The sequence below is a fragment of the Ranitomeya variabilis genome, chromosome 5, assembly GCF_051348905.1.
Source record: "Ranitomeya variabilis isolate aRanVar5 chromosome 5, aRanVar5.hap1, whole genome shotgun sequence".
Taxonomy (NCBI): domain Eukaryota; kingdom Metazoa; phylum Chordata; class Amphibia; order Anura; family Dendrobatidae; genus Ranitomeya; species Ranitomeya variabilis.
Genome location: NC_135236.1, coordinates 147,613,795 through 147,636,921, shown reverse-complemented (window position 1 = coordinate 147,636,921; position 23,127 = coordinate 147,613,795).

The window sequence follows — 23,127 nt, the reverse complement described above, 5'->3', positions numbered from 1 at the left end:
CCACTGACCCTAAGGACCCTAAGGACTTACACTTTACAGGAGAGAGAAGACCCTGCTGACCATAAGCATTTTTACTCTTCAAAGAGAACCTTGCTGCTTAGAAGTCCTTCACTTTAAAGAAAGAGATTTGCACAGTGACTCTGAGATGGAAAACACTATGCTGTAAAAAAATTAGCTCCACTGGGAACAGTTGATCCGTGATGGCAGCAGTACTGACCACCACTATCCAAGGTATGGTTATCCATAAGATGCATTAGTTTCATAGCAATATGAGGAGAACTGCGTGGCAACACAAAATTACTTTTGCTTGCTCTCCTCAATGTGAGAAATGGTGGTGGGCAACTATTTTTTTGCAAATCGAACCTCAAAATGTTTGCATTTGCATAAACTGTGAAATCCACATGAATTAAATCTTCCATGGATCGATCAGCTCATCTCTAGTTGGAATAAAAAATGCAGCTATGTCTTATGGGTTCAGATAGCCCATGGTCAAGAGTCACTGAATCTGGCAAAATGCAGATCCTTTTATCTAATCTAAGGCGGGCCCAAGATTATAAAAGTTACATTTATTACAATATGCGAAATTAACCATTAATCATTTTAAAATATGTATTCTCTCAGGCTATTTCCACTTAGCTTTTCATTAAAAATCTGTAAAATATACCCACTAAGAAATCTATATTAATGCTAGATTTCAAGGTACTGATCCATATAAATAATTACCGATATAGCGGCTTTTTTTCACTGTATATACTTTCTATGTGCTTCCACATTGTTTCCTACTTGAAAATTTGTAAATATACTTGAATATATAAAAAAAGATCAGAATCCATTAAACATGAGTAATGTAGAAGAAGTTTTAAGGTACTGTAATGTTGGTATAGTAAGCACATTTTGCGAGTAGTGAATTAAATGATATAATCATCTGATATTCAAAGTAATCATCACTTCTGAATAAGTAAAATTAGGAGGATTTACAGTCTAGATAACTTAAATTTTATATTCACAGAACTGACTGCATTTAAAAGCTCTACATAATTTATATTTTATGTCTCTATGAGCTCTGATAATTAGGGATGAGAGAGCATTAAAATGCTCGGGTGCTCGTTGCTTGAACCGAGCAATTGCTAATACTCACATGCTCATTTCGAGTAACAATTATAATGGAAGTCATGGGAACAGCTGAGCTTTTTTTCTGGCAGACCCTACCAATAGATGGGACAAGTGCAGACTGGAAGAAGAGCAGCATGGAGAAGACTCCTGGAACATCTCTGACTCCCAGATCACTGTTGAGAACAATGGTGTCACACTTTTACTCTACTTTCATTGACAGTGAAACATTCCAAACCGACAAGAAATTGCACTTTACATGAAAAAAAATGTTAAGAAACATTTTTTTCTGTATAATGACTTGTATATGAGGCAAAATTTAGAAAGGGTTTAAAAAATTTTAATATACAGTAAGTAAGCCAACATTTATTTTTATTAAAAAAAAGAAATTTCAGTTTAGTTTATGAAGGAAGTAAGAACTGCCAAAAGTAAGGGACTCAGACACATCCTGTATTAGACATAAAAGAGGGCTTCATACACATTCTGTTCAAATTGTCATGTATTGCTACTCTTACAATGCCAGAAAAATTTGCCCACTACAGATGAACATATAAGACTGCAGTATCAATATAGCACTGAGATTTTTTTAACAAAAGATTTATTTTGGGGGGGTTTGAGGTTGAACAACTCTAGCCTGATAAATGCCGCATGAATTTTAACTGCTCAAAAATATTGCAGTATTACAATGCCAGCAGCATTTTCCCACTTCAGATGGATGTACAGCTCTGGCAAAAATTAAGCGGCCGCTGCAAAATTTCCAGTTTGTCTGATTTTTTTTCATAGGTATATTTTGAGTAAAATGTAAATTGTTCTTTTATTCTATAGACTACTGACAACATGTCTCCGAAGTTCCAAGCAATAAACTTTGTATTTAATTTCTGAAAATGAGAAATGGTCAAAATAACAAAAAAATGCATTGCTTGCAGACCTCAAATAATGCAAAAGAAAAACAAATTCATAGTCATTTAGAAACAACAATACTAATTTTTTAACTCAAGAAGAGTTCAGAAATCAATATTTCGTGGAATAACCATGATTAATAATCACAGCTTTCATGCGTCTTGGCATGCTTGCCACCAGTCTTTCACACTGCTTTTGGGTGATCTTATGCCACTTCTGGTACAAAAAATTAAGCAGTTCTTTGTTTGATGGCTTGTGATATAGAAGGGTTAATAGTTTGCCTTTAAGTGCCTTTTGCCTTTAATTGCTAGAATTTCTAGAATCTGTTGATGCAGTAATCTGTTGGTCTCCTCTTCAAGGAGACTATACTTTTTATCATGTTTGTTTTCAATAGTCATGACAGAAAAAAGACTGGCACATCCAAACTAGTGTGAATAGGTGCATACCAGGAGAAGCTACCTCCATATACAAATATACAAAAAAGGTTGCACTCTATCGTGCCAAAGCATGTCTAATATGAAATACATGAAATATGAATAGCAAAATGGCTTTTGAACATTAGGAAAATATTTAAGAGACGTTTTGCACAGAATTTGATTTAATCAAATAGTGTGAGCCCATCAACCATCGTCAAGGTGGTCTCATTAAACTGATGTGTCCCTTGACCTCCCTGTCCAAATGTGAACACTTACCGAAGGCCAATGTCTGTATGCCTGGGTGAATGTAGACACCTCTGTTCAGCAAAGCCTACATATGGGTTGGCCGGAACCAAGTGTGATGAGATGTAATTAAAAACCAGATGGTGACGGGAGGAGTGCTCAGTCAGTAAGCTAACATAGAAATGACAGAAAAAAGACTGGCACATCCAAACTAGTGTGAATAGGTGCATACCAGGAGAAGCTACCTCCATATACAAATATACAAAAAAGGTTGCACTCTATCGTGCCAAAGCATGTCTAATATGAAATACATGAAATATGAATAACAAAATGGCTTTTGAACATTAGGAAAATATTTAAGAGACGCTTTGCACAGAATTTGATTTAATCAAATAGTGTGAGCCCATCAGCCATTTTGCTATTCATATTTCATGTATTTCATATTAGACATGCTTTGGCACGATAGAGTGCAACCTTTTTTGCATATTTTTTGTATATTTGTTTTCAATAGTCAGCCACAACATGTTCTGGGTGCGTGTTAAATAAAGTATGACCCTGGGTGATGGTGGGGGCTACATGAGTTACATTGAAATGCATCTGTTGTAAATGGTATAAAACATTGCCTTATTTTTTGATATATCAGATAAAAGTGAACTTGCTCACAGAACAATGTGTGCGATTCTTTTGTCTCCAAGCGCTTGTCAATTAAGGGCGTAATTTCACAATTTGGCCTCACTGGTGATCTGGCATGTCTGACTCTGTGTCAGAGCAAAAACAGCTACAACACTTGTGACTATCCATCTTCCTCTTGATTGCATTCCAGATGTTTTAAATGGGGCTCAGATCTGGAGATTGGGCTGGCCATGACAGGGATTTGATGTGGTGGTCCTTCATCCACATCTTAATTTACCTAGCTGTGTGGCATGGCGCATTGTCCTGCCGGAAAAAACAGCAATGTTATTTGTAACCAAATATTTTTTTGAGAGGGGTTAGAGACCCAACTACAGCACAATAGATGTCATATAAAATATCACTGCAAAAAAAAATTGCAGTATTACAATGCCAGCAAAATGTGCCCACTTCAGATGGATGTATAAGACTACAGAATAAATATAGCAATTACATTTTTTTAACTATTTCTTTTTTGGTGGGTTTGAGACCCTTCTGTAGCACAATAAATGCTGCATAAAATTTCACTGCTCAAAAAATTATAGTATTACAGTGACAGCAACATTTGCCCAATTGAAATGGACGTATGAGACTGCAGTATAAATATAGCAATGCGATTTTTTTTAACAATTTCTTTTTTGGGGGGGTTTGAGGCCCAGCTGTAGCATGCTAAATGTAAATATAAATATATAAAACTTCACAGCTCAAAAAGAAGGCTGTATTACAATGCCAGGCAAACTTGTACATCTCAGGTGGACATAAGAGACTGCAGTATTAATACAGCAATGGAATTTTTTAACAAATGATTTTTTGTGGGGAGTTAAAGCTGAACTGTAACATGATAAATGGTGTATAAAATTTCACAGCTCAAAAAAAGCTGTATGGCAATGCCAGGCAATTTTGCCCACCTCAGATAGATGTATGAGACTGCAGTATCAATTTAGCAATGGAATTTATTTAACAATTTCTTTTTGGGGGGTTTGAGGCCCAACTGTAGCATGCTTAATGCGATTTAAAATGTCACAGCACAAAAAAAGGCTGTATTACAATGCTAAGCAAATTTTTACACCTCAGACGGACATATGAGACTGCCGTATAAATACAGCAATGCGATTTTTTCAACAATTTCTTTTTGGGGGGGTTTGAGGCCCAACTGTAGCATGCTTAATGTGATTCAAAATGTCACAGCACAGAAAAAGGCTCTACTACAATACTAAGCACATTTTCACACCTCAGATGGGCATATGAGACTGCCATATAAATATAGCAATGCTATTTTTTTTAACAACCAAGTTATTTTTTTGAGGAATTTTAAGGCCGAAATGTAGCACGATAAATGCCATATAAAATTTCACTGCTCAAAAAAATTGCAGTATTGCAATGCCATCAAAATTTGCCCAATTTAGATGGACATGAGACTGCAGTATAAATATAGCAATGTGATTTATTTAATGCAAACCTGTCAGCAGGATTTTGCTAAGTAAACTACAGACACTGTGAGGTTGGCAGTGTTGCACTGAGTAAAATAATACCTGGGGTGAAGAAATCCATCTTGTGGTTCTTGTGTAATCAGTGTAAGAAGTTTTCAGATAATGATATTCTCGTACTCCAGGGCGTGACGGAAGGCACAATCTTATCTTCCTCCTCTAAGCCAGAGAATCCAAGGAAAGACCTGCCCACAGGCCGCCTCGAAGCAAAAATAGTCTGTCTCAATGATGAGGAATATGTTAGTGCTTTGAGGCAGCCTGTGGGCAGGTCTATCTTTGGTTTCTCTTGCTTACAATAGGAAGATAAGACTCTGTCTACAGTCCCGCCCCAGATCACTGGCATATCATTAACTGAAAACTTCTAGCACTGATTACATAAGAACCACAAGATTGATTTCTTTACCCCAGGTATAATTTTAAAGGTATAACAGTATCGACCTGACAGTGTCTGTAGTTTACTTAGCAAAATCCTGCTGACAGGTTTGCTTTAACAAACAATTTTTTGGGGGGGTTTGAGGCCCAACTGTAGCACGTTAAATTCCATATAAAAAGTCTCTGCTCAAAAAAAGGCAGTATTAGGCTATGTGCACAAGTTGCGGAATGGGGTGCAGAATTTTCTGCACAAAATCCGCATCTCCTGGCAGAATCTGCAGGTGCAGATTTGCAGCGGATTTTATGCAGATTTTGTGCGGTTTTTATGCGGAATTGATGCGGATTTTCGGCGTTTTTTCCACTGCGGATTTCTATAATGGAAGGGTGCAGAAACGCTGCAGATCCGCACAAAAGAAGTGACATGCACTTCTTTTAAATCTGCAGCGTTTCCGCGCAGATTTTTCCGCACCATCTGCACAGCTTTTTTTTTTCACATTGATTTACTTTGTACTGTAAATCACAGTGCGGATCTGCAGCGTTTCTGAGCGGAAAAATCTGCTGCGGATCCGCACTAAATCTGCATCATGTGCACATAGCCTTATAATGCCAGGCAAATTTTCCCAATTCAGATGGATGCATGGAACAGCAGTAACAATATAGCAATGCTACTTGAATCAAAAATTTATGTGTGTGTGTTTTGAGGCTTAACTCTTTTGCGATAATTGCCATATAAAATGCCACTGAAAAAAATTGCGGTATTACAAGGCCGGCAAAATGTGCCAACTTCAGATGAATGTATAAGACTGCTTTATCAATATAGCAATGCTATTGAAATCCAACAAAATCTGGTTGCTTACTTTTTGACGCACAACTGCCTCAGTAAAAATGGTGTATAATATTTCCATGCTCAGAACAATTTGTAGGATTAAGAGCAAAAAGTTTATTATTAACCCTGAGAAAGGGGTTTAGTATCAGTTGCAGGCTGCAGCATAAAAACATGCAATTCACCCTATCCTATCCTATGTGATCCCTTCAGCACAATCTCTCCCTAAGTGCTGCTAACAGCAGTATTACTATTGACTAGAATTAACCCTAAGAAGAGCTGCTGTACTTAACAGAAATATAAATGTGGATGAATCCCTGGCTAATATGCAGCTACTATTCTGTCCTTCTCACCTCAGCATCTCTCCCTATGTTGACTGTCTCCAGGGTTCAGTGTGCCAAACAAGGTGTCACGGGTCCTATATAGTCTTGATGATGCTATGTAGCCAGTAATGCCACAACCAAGATGGTTACGGCATTACAGTGACTGTCAGGAAATCCTCACATGCTCATTGGTTGTCTGCAAAGTGCCAACCATGTGGAGCAGAGACTTAAGCTCCCACTCAGGCATTCAATTAATACTTGCCAAGTAATGAGCATTCTGAGCCCACTGATGGTCAAGAGAGTAACAAGTGGAGAGGAGCATGTTCACTCATCACTAGTAGTGAAACTTTTAGGATTCAGAAATTGGTTTATAAGAGAGATTGCAGTAAAAAGAGTTAAAATACAAAAGTAAAGACACGGCCATGAAGTCTACATGCGCTAGAAGATGGCAAGAGAATCTACCCTGTTCCCAAGACTGTGCTTGTAAGGGGACATTCTGGCCATTTGCCAGCAAAGTAGTCTCCTTACATACTATTAGAAACCATTGGCCAATTAAAGAGAATTTCATAAATAAATTCAGTTTGATAAACTCAGGGATCATTTTATTCTGCATAAATCAACATTCTGTGTCTCACACTGATAACCAAATCCGTGTTGACCTTGGGCAGCTTAATCTTACATGGGAAAGACCAAATAAGCAGTCACCAAGATTGCTGTAGGTCATTCTTTCATGGAAAAAATTAATTGATTAATCAATGCAAAATTATCAATAACTGGCTTTAAAATTTTACTTATCACTGTTCCTGAAATATATAACATAATGTGACTCCTTAAATCATTTTAATATATGGAAATATATTTGATATCTTCTGCCACCAAACAAAAAAGTCAGTGCACTCCTAGAAAAAAGTCAGAATACACTGAGTCCCCAGAATAAAGTCAGAATGCACTGAGCGTCAAAAATGAATTATAGTAACAACTTTTCCCCTAGAATAAATGATAGCAACCATTGTGCCCCCAGAAAAAATTACAATGACCAGTGTTCCTCCCGAATACGTTATAACAACAATGTCCCCAGAGTACAATAATATAACCACTGTGCCACTAGAAGATTTTATAATAACCATTGTGCACCCAGTCAATAATCAGCTGTCCTAGGCCCTCAGATGTCATCCAGCAGTGCAACAACTATTTAGCTGAGTCCGTTCAAGAGCAAATTACTGTTAGCCCGTGAGGACAGGATCTTTTTCCCTCTGTACCAGTCTATCATTGTTAGCTTGTTTGCTGTCAATTATATCTGTATTTTGCATGTACAGTGCCATGGAATCAATGGTGCTATATAAATAAATAATAATAATAATAAAAATAATTTTGGTAAATATGCATTTTTGAGTGGAATTTGGTTCCAATTAAATATATTCATTCATCTCAAGTAATAATTATTTTCCATTGTAAAAGACACATTTTCTGAATAATGTTTCAAATAATATCGGTGATACAAGATTTCTTCATGTTCATGTAACTGATCAGGCAATGTCAATCTTTTCCCACTTTTTAAGCAGAATACCTAAGTTTTCTATCATCATACAAAACGTTCGTGATTTAAACTTAGACAGTTTGACCTCAGGATCCTGAGAGTTTTGCCGAGACTTCCTCATCTTATAAATAGCAGTCCATCTGCACCCTTCACCCTATTCATTATGAGATAATGTCTGCACATTCTGCTATACAATGGGCCTATAAATAAAGCTGTGCTTTTCTCATACTTGTATTTTTATTAACTACTACATTTATCTATGAATTATTACATTAGAACTTACATTCAGGTCACAGGGGAAAGTTAAGATTTTAGCCTAATAGAATAGACTAAGACAGATATAGGAGTATAAAAATTTATGGTACCTGTGCTACTTTAATAGCTTTCTACCAAAGAATACTAATAACTTTTCTTCAAGACCCCAATACACATGTTTTCAGAATATCTTCTTCCCAATATTTGTCATAAGGGAAGAGCTGGCACAACCTAATGCTTATTACCCCCCACAAATTAGTACCTTTAGCCATCTTTCATCAGATGTATCAAACTCTTTAAGGGACTGTAGACAGCAACTGATAAAGTCCATTACACAATCGACTGACAATATTTAGAATCGTCATCTGTCCATCTGTTGGAATGAAAGATACACTATTTTGCTGCATTGAGTGTAATAGTGGCGTAATTTGATGTTCCTGGGCCCCAATACTAAATCTCCAATAGGATTCCCAATTGCTGTGTAATGAATGGAAACGGAGGCACAGATGGTGAAGTTCACATTCGTTTTTATTGTAGTTTAACGTGGAACCTTGGGACCATGGTCCAGGGGGCTCCAAAGGGGTGTGACTATGTGAGCCCCAGACACCTGTGGTAAGACCCCTCGAACAGGGTCAGAATGGGATGCCTGGGGGACACAGGTGCTACCTCCAATTAGATCCCGAACTTGTGGTAGCTGACCCAGCGGGACAGATGGACAAGTAGAGTTAGTAGGTGACAGCTAACCGGTGGGTACCGGGGGTACGGGTAGAAGCTAGTTCCAGCAGTACTGACTTTGTCCAGAGGTACGGATAACTGAATGGTGGGACGAAATGGAACTGGAGTAGGCAGATCGGAGGTCATCCAGGAAAGCCAGGTAACGGGTAGCAGATAGTCTGCGGAGACAAACAGTGTAAGCGGATCACTGGCAGAGAACTTCAGAAACAGAAGCACATGCTAGCAGCAACCGGAAGTTAGCAACAGAGGATACTTGTTGTTCTGGCACCCTCCCTATGGTGGAGGGGCTAAAAATAGTGATCATTAACCCCTTAGTGACAGAGCCAATTTGGTACTTAATGACCGAGCCAATTTTTACAATTCTGACCACTGTCACTTTATGAGGTTATAACTCTGGAACGCTATAATGGATCCCGCTGATTCAGAGAATGTTTTTTCGTGACATATTGTACTTCATGTTAGTGTTAACTAGTGTTGAGCGATACCGTCCGATACTTGAAAGTATCGGTATCGGAAAGTATCGGCCGATACCGGCAAAGTATCGGATCCAATCCGATACCGATACCCGATACCAATACAAGTCAATGGGACTCAAGTATCGGACGGTATTCCTGATGGTTCCCAGGGTCTGAAGGAGAGGAAACTCTCCTTCAGGCCCTGGGAACCATATAAATGTGTAAAAGAAAGAATTAAAATAAAAAATATCGCTATACTCACCTCTCCGACGCAGCCTGGACCTCAGCGAGGGAACCGGCAGCGTTGTTTGTTTAAAATTCGCACTTTTACTTGGTTACGTGAAGTCCCGGCTTGTGATTGGTCAGGGCGGCCATGTTGCCGGGACGCGGACCAAACACAGCAAGCCGTGACGAAATTACGTCACGGCTTGCTGTGATTGGTCCGCGTCCCGGCAACATGGCCGCCATTAACCAATCACAAGCCGGGACGTCACGGGAGGCTGGACACGCGCCCATTTTAAAAAGCGCGCGTGTCCAGCCTCCAGTGACGTCCCGGCTTATGATTGGTCACGGCGCCATGTTGCCGGGACGCGGACCAATCACAGCAAGCCGTGACAAAATTACGTCACGGCTTGCTGTGATTGGTCCGCGTCCCGGCAACATGGCCGCCATTAACCAATCACAAGCCGTGACGTCACGGGAGGCTGGACACGCGCGCTTTTTAAAATGGGCGCGTGTCCAGCCTCCCGTGACGTCCCGGCTTGTGATTGGTTGCGCCGCGGTCAACCAATCACAAGCCGGGAGGCTGGACACGCGCGCATTTTAAAATTTTAAAATGGGCGCGTGTCCAGCCTCCCGGCTTGTGATTGGTTGATCGCGGCGCAACCAATCACAAGCCGGGACGTCACGGGAGGCTGGACACGCGCCCATTTTAAAATGCGCGCGTGTCCAGCCTCCCGTGACGTCACGGCTTGTGATTGGTTGCGTCTCCCATGTGACTGCGACGCAACCAATCACAAAGCCGGGACGTAATTTTAAAATCCCTAAGGACCTGAAATTACATCACGGCTTGCTGTGATTGGTTGCGTCTCCCATGTGACTGCGACGCAACCAATCACAACGCCGGAACGTAATTTTAAAATCCTGAAGGACCTGAAATTACGTCACGGCTTGCTGTGATTGGTTGCGTCCTGGTCACATGGGCGGCACGCAACCAATCACAAGCCGGGACTCACGTAAAGGAAAGAAAAGTGCGAATTTTAAACAAAGAACGCTGCCGCTTCCCTCGGTAAGGTGCAGGCTGCGTCGGAGAGGTGAGTATAGCAATATTTTTTATTTTAATTCTCTCTTTTACACATTTTTACATTAATGTTGTTTCGATACCGATACCCGATATCACAAAAATATCGGATCTCGGTATCGGAATTCCGATACAGCAAGTATCGGCCGATACCCGATACTTGCAGTATCGGAATGCTCAACACTAGTGTTAACATTTCTTCGATATTACTTGCGATTATTTATGGAAAAAAACGAAATATGGCGAAAATTTTTAACATTTTGCAATTTTCAAACTTTGAATTTTTATGCCCTTAAATCAGAGAGATATGTCACACAAAATAGTTAATAAATAACATTTCCCACATGTCTACTTTACATAAGCACAATTTTGGAAACAACATTTTTTTGTTAGGAAGTTATAAGGGTTAAAAGTTGACCAGTGATTTCTCATTTTTACAACAAAATTTACAAAACCAGTTTTTTTAGGGACCATCTCACATTTAACGTCAATTTGGGGGTGTATATAACAGAAAATACCCAAACTTGACACCATTCTAAAAACTACACCCCTCAAGGTGCTCAAAATCACAGTCAACAAGTTTATTAACCCTTTATGTGCTTCACAGGAACTGAAACAATGTGGAAGGAAAAAAATGAACATTTTACTTTTTTTTGCAAACATTTTACTTCAGAACCAATTTTTTTATTTTCACAAATGTAAAAAGAGAAATTGAACCACAAAATTTGTTGTGAAATTTCTTCTAAATACGCCGATACCCCATATGTGGGGGTAAACCACTGGTTGGTGGCACGGCAGAGCTTGGAAGAGAAGGAGTGCTGTTTGACTTTTTCAATGCAGAATTGGCTGGAATTGAGATCGAACGCCATGTTGCGTTTGAAGAGCCCCTGATGTTCCTAAACAGTAGAAACCCCCACAAGTGACACCATTTTGGAAAATAGACCCTTTAAGGAACCTTTCTAGATGTGTTGAGCACTTTAAACCCCCAGGTGCTTCACAGAAGTTTATAACGTAGAGCCATGAAAATAAAAAAATCACATTTTTTCTACAAAAATGATTTTTTCGTCCCCAAATTTTTATTTTCACAAGGGTAACTGGAGAAATTAGACCACGAAAGTTGTTGTGGAATTTGTCCTGAGTACGCCAATGTCCCATATGTGGGGGTAAACCACAGTTTGGGCGCATGGCAGAGCTTGGAAGAGAAGGAGTTCCATTTGTCTTTTTCAATGCAGAATTGGCTGGAAGTGAGATCGGATGCCATGTCATGTTTGGAGAGCCCCTGATGTGCCTAAACAGTGGAAAGCCCTCACAAGTTACCCCTTTTTGGAACTAGACCCATTAAGGAACTTATCTAGATGTGTAGATGTGTGGTGAGCACTTTGAACCCCCAAGTGCTTCACATAAATTTATAACGTAGAGCCGTGAAAAAAATTCCTTTTTTTCCTCAAAAATGATTTTTTATTTTCTCAAGGGTAACATTAGAAATTGGACCCCAAAAGTTGTTGTCCAATTTGTCCTGAGTACGCTGATACCCCATGTGTGGGGGGACCACTGTTTGGGCACACATCGGGGCTCGGAAGGGAAGTAGTGACGTTTTAAAATGCAGACTTTGATGGAATGGTCTGCGGGCGTCATGTTGCATTTGCAGAGCTCCTGATATATTTAAACAGTAGAAACCCCCCACAAGTGACCATTATTTTGGAAACTAGACCCCCCAAGGAACTTATCTAGATATGTTGTGAGCATTTTGAACTCCCAAGTTCTTCACAGAAGTTTGATGCAGGGCCGTGAAAATATAAAATCATTTTTTTCTCCACAAAAATGATTTTTTAGCCCCTGATTTTTTTAAATTTTTGCAAGGGTAGCAGGAGAAATTGGACCCCAAAAGTTGTTGTCCAACTTGTACTTAGTACGCTGATGCCCCATATGTGGGGATAAACCACTGTTTGGATGCACGGCAGAGCTCAGAAAGGAGGGAGCACCATTTGACTTTTTGAATGCAAAATTGGCTGTCTCGTTTGGAGACCCCCTGATGTACCTAAACAGTTGAACCCCCCAATTCTAACTCCAACCCTAACCCCAACACACCCCTAACCCTAATCCCAACCCGATCCATAATCCTAATCACAACCCTAACCATAACCCTAATCACAACCCTAACCCCAAAATACCCCTAACCCTAATCCCAACCCTAACCATAACCCTAATCAAAACCCTAAGCCCAACACACCCCTAATCCTAATCTCAACCCTAACCTCAAACATAACCCTAATCCCAATACACCCCTAACCCTAATCCCAACCAAAACCTTAACCCTAATCCCAGACCTAACCCTAATCCCAAATGTAACCCTAATGCCAACCTTAACCCTAATGCCAACCCTAACCCTAATCCAAACCCTAACCCTAATCCCAAATCTAACCCTAACTTTAGCCCCAACCCCAACCCTAACTTTAGCCCCAACCCCAACCCTAACTTTAGCCCCAACCCTAACCCTAGCCCTAACCCTAGCCCTAACCCTAACCCTAGCCCTAACACTAACCCTAGCCCTAACCCTAGCCCTAATCCTAATTGGAAAATAGAAATACATACTTTTTTTATTTTACTATTTTTTCCTAACTAAGGGGGTGATAAAGGAAGGTTATTTGCTATTTTTTTTATTTTGATCACTGTGAGAGGATCTCACAGTGACCAAAATAAAACAAGAAGAAGAATCTTCCTCTGCCGGCCGGCAGAAAACGGCGGGTGTACAGCGCATGCGCCAACCATTTTCTTACTGAAGCAAGAAGCCGGCGGCCAGGAGGAGAAGCAGGAGGACCCAGGGACACCAGTAAGTATAACAGGGTCCCCGATCCCCCTATTTCTCTGTCCTCTGATGTGCGATCACATCAGAGGACAGAGAATGACACACCGTATTTTTTTCAATGCTGTCGCCGGTAAACAGTTAATTAACGGCGATCGCAAAACAGAGGTCGGTAAAAACCGACCCCGATCATGTTCCTTGGGGTGTCGGCTACCTCCGGCAGCCAAGACCCCAAAGATCTGCAGGGTGCCGGCCGGCGGGCGCACTGCGCATGCGCCAGCCATTTTTTGCCGGAAAAAGATGATGGCACCCATGGGGAACCACGAGGAGGACCGGGGAGACGGGTGAGTATTGGGGGGCAATCGGGGACCCCATTTCTCTGTGATCTGATGTGCAATCACATCAGAGGACAGAGAAATTAAATGGCAAATCGCTTTTTTTTGCGACCGCTGGTAAATGGTTAATTACCGGCGATCGCAACTCGGGGGTTGGTAAAAAGCGACCCGAATCATGTTCTCTGGGGTCTCGGCTACCCCCGGCAACCGAGACCCCAGAGAAAATCCGACGCTGGGGTGCGCTATACACTTTTCCCACTGTAGTTTAAGTACCCTTAACTGCCACCGTTAAAGGGGTTAACACGCCATTGGTCAGAAGCACTTTTTGGAAAATGCACACTGTCTCTTTAAGAGACCGGGAGCGAGCGAGCGACCTAAGCACACAGCCCGAGAACCTGCTGGCTGCGTGCCAGGAAGCAGAGGAGGAAGGGGAAGCAGCGGCTGTGTCAGGACAGCATGGAGCCGACAGAAAGCGGGAGTCCCGATGGGGACCCCGCAAAGGTACAGGGACCGGCCCAGGTGTAACATGTTGTTATTTTTTAACAGCATTGGTCATTTCATATAGGCAGAAGGGACTTTTAGGGACCCTTAGGCTCCAGGCCCTGGTGCGTTTGCATCCCTTGCACCAATTGTAATTATTCTCCTGGTTTGTTAGTCATATTTTAAATATATTTGTTATATGTCGTAATATAGGTTTTCTACTAGTAGGATATTGATAATCTAGCCTTAGGATATGTTATTAATATTTTATTGGTTGAGTTAAACACCAAGCATCAGTTCCCAAGTCCGGCAGTAAACTACCATCACGCCGTTTTTACTAAACAGCATGATGGAGCAGTGGTGTTCCTCTCTGTACACTATTTACATCTGTCACTGCTGGATTTGGTCACAACTGATTCAAAGGAGTGCTGTGGATCTGCCACACACTGATTTATTACTGCTGAAGTTTCCTAAGAATAGGCCATCAATATCAGAGTGGTAGAAAACCACCTCAAGACTTATTGTATGTAACTTACTTTTTAAAGGTTTTGTTTTCTCTGTATGATCAGTAACATGCACTTAGTGGAGAAATAGAATTAGGTGGCACATAATATTTCATGTGATTACTTCACCCATACAATCTCCTTACTCAGTAGGCCCAGATGTTTAAAACTGCCATACAACTAATAGCTTGTACATGTCCGAGCGTCATGTCACTATTGATTCCATAATGCAAATATTTGCATTCTCTGCCATCCTACATTGTTGTTGATCACTTATGAATAATATACATAACTTATAATATCAAAGGAGTTATTCTGAACCTCTTTACCGATGGCCTATTTCTAGGAAAGTTGATAAACATTAGATTGGTGGAGTCCAACACCCAGCGCCACCACTGATCAGCTCTTGGTAGTTGCTCACTGAAGAGAATCAGAGCTGAGCAGCATTACCTGGGAATGGTCACTACACAGGATACAGAGCTGTCAAGTTCTGGCTGTTGCAGATTTCAGCTTTCAGCAGAATCATCTGACATTGTCGGAGAATGAACTTGGGACATACAACATCCATAAATGCATTATCATAATTTGGAGGATTATAGGAGAAACTGACACACACAAAAGAATTATGAAGTCATTCAATACAGAATAAACAATCCCTAAAAGTTCATCTAGTTCACCCACTGTCCACTCAAGACATTCATTTCCCGCATAAGTCTGCAGCTGTTGCTATTTCTCCTGATGCTTTTTTCCAAAAATATAAAAGTCCCGGATAACTCCTTTATATCATTTGTCAAATATATTGATAAGGTGGCCAACTAATTTATGGTGAGTTTTTATCCTTGATCTTAATCTCAGTTACCTCAGACTTCATTTGAGCAGTGTAAATGGTTTTATATCTGCGCTAGGTTCAGTCCCTCACTAATTTTATAGAGAAGTGGCAGTTAAACACTTCTAGGCTGACAGTGGTATTCTCACCATATGCAAAGTGGCAAAGGGTTAGAATCTTGCTTTGCCTGTTAAGCCCGCAGCAAATGCAGCAAAAAATGTAAAAAATATATGTGAATATATCAAAGTCATGAAAGGATGTAGAAGAGATCATAAAAAACACCCCTAAGATAAAGCTGAAATGAATTTACCTGTTGCGCCTAAGTGTTTGATTCACTCTCTTCCGATTCTCTGATGTCGCCGTAACAGAAGTCCGTATTTGGTGATCAGATGTGTTTCCTTTAAATGTAAGGACTCTGTGCGCTGCCCCAGCCGGCGGCAGAACGCACCCAGGAGTCGTTACCAGCATGGAGTGAATGGACGCTGCAGTGAGTAGCCACTGGGTTCACTGTAGGTACAGGACTTTTCGTGATGTCACGGTCACGTGATTGCTCACGTGACTGGCTAAGGAGAGCGCGGTAGACCAATTCCTACACGTTTAGGAATAGACAAATTCCTTCTGCAGGGATGGTCCATAGGGGGACATCTGTACCTATATCTCCAGTGGCAGTCACATGACCTCTTTATGTGATAAAGGCGAACACCTCAATTTCACTATTGAGACCTTTAGGGATTAGAGTGTCCAGTTCAAATATCATCTTACTTTCTTCCCTTGACATTTGCTGGATATAATTGCCTTTTCTCCAGCTTTTGTGAACTAATTTCAGACCTGTAATGATGATGGTACCTTTTACTGAGCCTCCATGATGAGTCAGGAAAAGTTTTGATAACGGATGACCTGTACATTTTTTGTTTATGTTCCATAGATGTTCATTTATTCTCACATGAAGAGGATGTTTCGTTCTACCTATGTATAATTTAGCACAGGGGCATTTGATTGAATAAATAACTCCTTCTGTGTTACATGATATATAGTCCTTAATCGGCAAGTTCCTGGTTCCATTGGAGATCATAAATTGTTTTTTTGTATTTAATTTTTTGCAGGGTTTGCATTTTAGGCACGGATAAAAGCCTGAACACTTACTGAATATTGAAAGGAGTATGTTATTGGAACCAGGGGATTTGGAACAGTAGGAGCTATTTTATTGATCAAATTGTTAGCCTTTCTATAGATCAATGTTGGGCATTCAGGTAGTTTTTCACCAATGATTTTAACTTTAAAATGTCCCAGTGTCTATTAACTATTTTTCTGAGGAGGTGAGTATTTGCATTAAATTGCGTAACGATCGGAACTGCTTCGGATAGTTTATGATTATCCCTTTTTTCTTTACTTTGAAGTAGTTGTATTCTGGGCAACTTTTCAACTATTTGTTTTGCTTTAGACAAGGAACTATGAGAATAGCCCTTGTGAGCAAATTTGTTGGTCAGGATTTCCACTCAATGGTTAAAATCGTGTGCTCTTGAGCAGTTTCTATGGGCCCGAATCAGTTGGCTCTTGGGAATGTTCAGTAACCAGCTAGGAAGGTGACAACTTTCCAGGGAGATGATTGTTACCATCTGTAGGTTTATGATAGGTCTTAGTATGGATTTTGCCATTTTCAATAAAAAGATTTAGATCTAAAAAATTAATAGATTAATAGATTCAAAACTGGTGGTGCCCGAAAAATTTAAAAAGTACTCATTTTTATTTAAATTAGTAATAAAATCTGACAGTAGGTTGGGGCCACCAGACCAAATAAAAACAATATCATCTATAAACCGCTGCCAGAGTACCAGGTTCGCACATAAAGGTCCTTCATGATAGATGGTTTGATGCTCCCATTTTCCCACGTATAAATTGGCATAACTTGGTGCGAACCTGGTACCCATGGCGGTCCCCCATTGCTGGGAGTAGTAGTGCGCCTCATACAGAAAAAAGTTGTGAGTCAGTATGAACCGCATACATTCTAAAATGAAGGAAACTTGTTCCTCAGGTAATGTTTCCTGTTTGTCTAAAAAGAATTTAGCTGCTTCACAAACTTTGTCCTGTTGTATGACCGTATATAGTGAGGTGATGTCGAGCGTGCCCATGATGTAGTGTTCTTTCCATTCAATTTTCTCCAAAATTCTGAGAATGTGAGTGCTATCTTTCAAATATGATGGGAGCTTAGGGACCAATTTCTGTAAATGACAGTCTACATACTTCAACATGTTTGCTGTAAGCCAAGCCACACCGGATATGATAGGTCTTCCGGGCAGGTTAGTTGAACATTTATGGATCTTAGGAAGATAATAAAAGTATGGTATTCTTGGATACTCTGTGTTAATAAAGTCAAATTCTCGCTTAGTGAGAATACCTTGTTCCAATCCCTTTTTTACAAGTCCCTTCATTTCTTTAATATATTGATCAGATGGAACATTTAATGGCAGACTATACGTGCGTTGATCACCCAATGGGCGTAAGGACTCATTTGCATAGTCCTCTGAATTAAGAATGACTATCCCACCCCCCTTGTCAGCTGGTCTGATTATTATATTCTTACTGCCCTGAATCTGCTTTATAGCTTTACGTTCCTCATTTGTTAAATTGTCCCATCATATTTGAAAGATGTCAATTGTCAATTCTTAGGGTGACTATGCTGTGTCATGTACTATTACCTATCTCTAAGAGCTCAAAAATATGTTTGTATTTCTTTCTTATTATGAAGAGCACATTTGTTCTCAAACTGTCCCATTAAAAAGATATATTAAACATTTTTTCATAATTTACAACCATATAGGCACTATAGGATACTGGTACCATAGTTTGTTCCCCATAGATAAAGCACACATTTCTCTAAGGTTGGATATAAGCGCTTCTACAAACATTTGATACACTATCCACAACAGAATATTAACCTTGAGCCTTTTTGGAGTGAAGCCATATTACTTCTGGCAAGTAGATGACTCTTTATATACAGAGTTTTATTACCACTTAATATGCTCATTTCTAGTCTATACTTATGTCCTGTATTTATGCTTTGAGGACGTCCTTCTGCTAGATTTATTCAGGCAGTTTTTTCAGTGGTGTATACACACATTGCGTCTATCTGGTAAACTGTGTGCTACAATTTCCTATTGTTAGCATGACATCACACTATGATAATACTAGCTGTTTCCAGCCAGCTAACGTCAGCATGCTCATTGCTATCTAATTAACGCTGCTAGTGATTAAACTAAAGTAAATAATGACAACATTCATTAGTACTTACGCAGGTGGTAAATTAGCTTAAAATGAAGTTAATAACAATAATAATAATTGAAAATCAGAATAATACTAATACATTTTATTCACAGTGTAAAATCAAAAGCAAACTGGATTTGTGTGGTAATGTGTGGGGACAAGGCCTCATGTGGTAATGTGGAGGGACAGAGCCTCGTATGGTAATGAGTGGGGACAGAGCCTCGTGTGGTAATGCGTGGGGATGGAGCCTCGTGTGGTAATGTGTGAGGATGGAGCCTCATATGGTAATGTGTGGGAACAGAGCCTCATGTGGTAATGTGTGAGGACGGAGCCTTGTGTGGTAATGTGCGGGTATGGAGCCTTGTGTGGTAATGTGGGGGGATGGAGCTTCATGTGGTAATGTGTGTGGACGGAGCCTCATGTGGTAATGTGTGGGGATGGAGCCTCGTGTGGAAATGGGGGGATTATGTGTGGGAATATGGTGGGGGGTGGGATTGTGTGTGGTAATGTGGTGGGGGCGGGATTATGTGTGGTAATGTAGTGGGGGGCAGGATTATGTGTGGTAATGTGGTGGGGGGCGGGATTTTGTGTGGTAATGTGGTGGGGGTGAGATTATGTGTGGTAATGTGGTGGGGGGGTGGGATTATGTGTGGTAATGTGGTGGGGGGTGGGATTGTGTGGTAATGTGGTGGGGGGCGGGATTATGTGTGGTAATGTGGTGGGGGCGGGATTTTGTGTGGTAATGTGGTGGGGGTGGGATTATGTGTGGTAATGTGGTGGGGGGGCGGGATTATGTGTGGTAATGTGGTGGGGGTGGGATTGTGTGGTAATGTGGTGGGGGGTGGGATTATGTGTGGTAATGTGGTGGGGGGCGGAATTATATGTGGTAATGTGGTGGGGGCGGGATTATGTGTGGTAATGTGGTGGGGAGCGGGATTATGTGTGGTAATGTGGTGGGGGCGGGATTTTGTGTGGTAATGTGGTGGGGGTGGGATTATGTGTGGTAATGTGGTGGGGGGGCGGGATTATGTGTGGTAATGTGGTGGGGGCGGGATTATGTGTGGTAATGTGGTGGGGGCGGGATTATGTGTGGTAATGTGGTTGGGGTGGGATTGTGTGGTAATGTGGTGGGGGGCGGGATTATGTGTGGTAATGTGGTGGGGGGCGGGATTATGTGTGGTAATGTGGTGGGGGTGCGGAATTATGTGTGGTAATGTGGTGAGGGCGGGATTATGTGTGGTAATGTGGTGGAGGGGGCGGGATTATATGTGGTAATGTGGTGGGGGCGGGATTATGTGTTGTAATGTGGTGGGGGGGCGGTATTATGTGTGGTAATGTGGTGGGGGGGCGGGATTATGTGTGGTAATGTGGTGGGGGAGAAATTGTGTGTGGTAATGTGGTGGGGGCGGGATTGTGTGTAATAATGGGGTGGGGGCGGGATTATGTGTGGTGATGTGTGGGGGCGGAGCTACTGTGCAGGGGGCGGGATTAGTGAGTAATCACGATGCCTCTTACATATATAGATGCTTAGAGGAGGTATACAGGACTAGGAAAATATTGCTGCTCTCTTACAAAAACTAGCCACACATGTTAATGGGTTATACTCAGTTTGATTGTATTCACTGTGGCTGAGCTGCGATCACTCAAGCCATGGCTAGAAGGGGGACTTTATTTTTTTCTATTTTTTTGCAATCTGTACCTCCTCCATTAGAGAATCTGGCCTTTAAAGAGATTGTCCTATGACATACAACTATGGCATTTCTACAGGAGATATATCAAATCAATACGGATCCAAGTTTGTGATAATGACACTGATCCCCCTCCTCACCTCTCAATGCACATTTTGCATCTGCTTCTTCAGCGAATCTTTTTGTTTTATATGTTGCTTTTAGCTATCATGGACAGGCTATTTATAAGTAATGAAGAGTTCACTATATTTTCATTACATGTGTTTATAGGTATAACTTTTCATGGGTCCTGGCCACTGTTTTTCTTTACTATATTGAGTGGGCCCAACTATCTCAGATTGTGTCTCATCATATTTGCACACTTTGGTATTTTCTTCCATTGTATTGGTTTTATTATCATTATCTTGGATCATCCCTTTTACATTAAAAACAAATGCAGGATATAGTATGAAAGTATGAAAAAAAGCTGCTGCAAACACCGACAATTGTTCCATTTGTATATGCAAAAAGTTTGCATAAAGATTAAGTAGAAAAGCTATGGCTTGACTCACCAAACAGGCTGACCTGGGAAAAGGATATGTCTAGTACATTCATTTAAAACTGTGTGTAATATACACAGTTAAATAGGCTGAAAAAAGACCTAGGTCCATCAAGTTCAACCTTTCTCCACCATATTGTACATTTTGTCACTAATTTAACTATAACCAGCAATGTTATGTGAATGAAGGAAATCGTCCAACCCTTTTTTAAAAGCTCTTGTGGTAGGTCATTCCTCATTGTGACTGCTTTAACTGTAAAGAACGCTTTCTTATTTAGCTGCCAGAATCGCCTATCTTCCACCCATATTGAGTGCCCCTTAGTCCTCAGTTTGGTCTTTGTAAGGAATCAGTCATATGCCAGTGATTTGTGCCACATATATGTGACATATATTTATACATGTAAATAAGATCTCCTCCGAGGTGTCTTCTTTATAATCTAAACAAGCCCAACCTTTCATTATATGAGAGGCCTTCTATCCCTTGTAATAATCTAGTTGCTCGTCTTTGAAATGATTCTAACTTCTGATTAACCTTTTTAAAATGTGGAGCCGAAAACTGGATCCCATATTCTAGATGTGGCCTCACCAGTGATAAAGGGGTAATAATATGTTTGGATGGCGGGATTTTATCTCTCTTTTCTTATACCTAAAATCTTGTTTGCTTTTGCGACTGCTGCTTGACATTGAGTAATGCTGCTCAGCTTACTTTGTAACCAGAAAACCCAGGTCCTTCTCCTGTTTTGTAGTCCTGAGTATACTCATATTTAATGTATATGCAGCTATAGGATTACTCCATCCTAGGTGCTTAACTCTACATTTATCTATGTTAACTCTCCTTCAACAAGTGTTTGCCTATTCTGTTATCTTATTCAGATCATTTTGCAATATTGTAATGTCAAGGTCCACAAATGGGTGACTAATTACCTTCTAAAAGTGATAATGGCAAGGTTCTGTTTAAGAGCATCAATATTGAAGATATTGTATAAAAGCCAGCAAATTTGTCAAAAGCCATTTAAACAATCAGTATAGTCATAAAGTGCAGACTGTCAGCTTTAATTTGAGAGTATTAACATCATAATTGGAGTAAGGGTTTAGTAATTATGGCTCTTTAATATGTAGTTACCTCTTTTTCAAGGGACCAAAAACAGTTGGACAATTATCTCAAATGCTCTGTAATGGACTCCAATGGCTTTTCCCTCATTAATCCATCATCTATTGAGCACGTAAAAAGGTCTGGACCTGATTCCAGGTGTGGCATTTGCATTTAGAAGCTGTTGCCACCCAGTTCCGTAAAAACATTCTTTGAAGAGATGAAACTAAGATTAACCTGTACAAGAATATTGGGAAGAAGAAAGTGTGGAGAAGGCTTGGAACGGTTCCTGATCCAAAGCACACCACATCCTGTATAAAGCATCGTGGAGGGACATGCATGACTTCCAATGGCACTGGTTCAATAGTGTTTATTGATAATGTGACTGAAGACAAAAACAGCTGGATGAGTTCTGAAGTGTACAGGTACAGTATATACTTTCTGCTCAGATTTAACCAAATGCAGCAAGGCTAATTGGACGTCTCTTAACAATACAGATAGACAATAACCCAGACCATACCGAGAAAGCAAGCCAGGAGCTTTTTAAGGCAAATAAGTGGAATATTATGCAATGGAAGAATCTATCACCAGATCTAAATCCAATCGCTCATTCATTTCACATGCTTAAGACAAAACTTAAGGCATAAAGACACAAAAGAAAGCTGTAGTAGAGGCCTAGTAAAAGCATCACAAAGAAGGAAACCCAGTGTTATTGATGTCCATGTCTTCCAGACTTCAGGCAGTCATTGCCTGCAAAGGATTATCTAGAAAGTATTGCAATTGAACATTATATTTATGATAAAGTTAATTTGACCAATTACTTTTGAGCCCCTGAAACGAGGATGCTTTGAAGAAAGATGGCTGCATTTTCTAAATGTTTCACATTATATTTTTGTTCATCCACATTCATTAAACCTGAAAGTCTAAACTTCATTTGCATCTCAGTGATTTCATTTTAAATCCCAAAAAGTGGCATGC